This window comes from Notothenia coriiceps, unplaced genomic scaffold (assembly GCF_000735185.1).
Source record: "Notothenia coriiceps isolate Sejong01 unplaced genomic scaffold, NC01 NC01_scaffold00000339, whole genome shotgun sequence".
Lineage (NCBI taxonomy): Eukaryota > Metazoa > Chordata > Actinopteri > Perciformes > Nototheniidae > Notothenia > Notothenia coriiceps.
In genome coordinates this window covers 12512423-12513884 of record NW_011333040.1, presented here as the reverse complement: position 1 = coordinate 12513884, position 1462 = coordinate 12512423, and positions in this window count along the sequence as shown.

Here is a 1462-nt window from a genome sequence, read left to right as displayed (position 1 = left end):
AATAATTTTTTTTTAATTTTTTTTTTTATTGGTTGTTCAGTTAAATTATGCTTAAAGTTCAGGGTAATCAACTGTTAGAGACATACTGTTCACATTTTTTTTTTCTCCAAATAGAGACAGAAATGTTAGCTGAATTCTGTGTGTGTGAGCTTGATTGTCTTCAACCTGAAGTTTAGTTAGTAGGTTTTGATGGATGTGTGCACCACACACACACACACACCACACACACACACACACACACACACCACCACACACACCACCACACACACACACACACAACACACACACACACACACACACACCACACACACACACACACACACACACACACCCCCCCCTTCTCAGCACAAGAAGGGCTAAATTACACATCCACACAACAGTTTCCAAGGGGCCCCAATATGCCCTGCAAGAGCCCCCCGGGAAGGGAAACCACAGATCAGCGCACCCTACTCCAGCGCAGACCCGCCATCAAACATTCCAGGCGAAAAAATAATTCCACCCTTAATGGATGTCTTGAAGCCCAATTTTCTCCCTCCGATTTTGGCTTGCAACGATGATGAAAACAAACATAATCGAAATAAAACAATTATTTTATTTTTATTTTTTATTTATTTATTTTTTATTGGTTTTTCCAGTGAATTATACTTAAAGTTCAGGGAATCAACGTTAAAAACAAATACCTGTTCAGGCATTTTTTTTGCAAAAGTAAATGGATAATCGCTTTTAATAATCGTGATATGCAATTAGGGCTGCCACCGTAGTCGTCGTCGTGAAAGATAATCGCGATATTCACATCGCGTGGACGTTGCGATTTTTGTAAAAAGCATATATAACGTTTTTTTAATAAAGTAGGCAAATTAATTCAAAACGTCATGTTAGCGAATTATTTTGCTGCTTGCTAACAAAAGGAAAAACTTGCGCGGCGCTCTCAGGTCAGGGTACTTGAGTGATGTGAGCATGCCGGGCTCCTGCATGCACAGCAAACCACCAATCCACAATCAATCTCCCAAAGCAAACGGACCGGGTGATAAAGGTAAAAACACTGAATAAAGTAGTTTCATGTGTTCTCCCGCAGTTCGGCGCTGCTAACCGAGCTAGCCAGGGGCCTTGTTGCTCTGATAACTTAAGATCCAGACGTCCCGGACTAAAATCCTTCCATCCGTTAAATATAGTTTTAGAAAAAATAGCCAATTGTATAGTCATTAAAGTTCAAGAGAAAGGAAATGGTTTGAGGACAAAAAAAAAAACCGGCCCTTTTTCTTCCCCAATCGTATGTTTTCCATATCGCAATATATGATCGCAGGGAAAACAAATCGCAAATGTCCAGCTTTTCGCAATACGTGCAGCCCCCTAAATCATCAATTACTGACGCCAAATAATCGAGATTATGATTTGCCATAGCGAGAAGCCTAACTTTGATGTGTACATTGGAGGAAAATCCCGCTTAATTAATCATATGAGT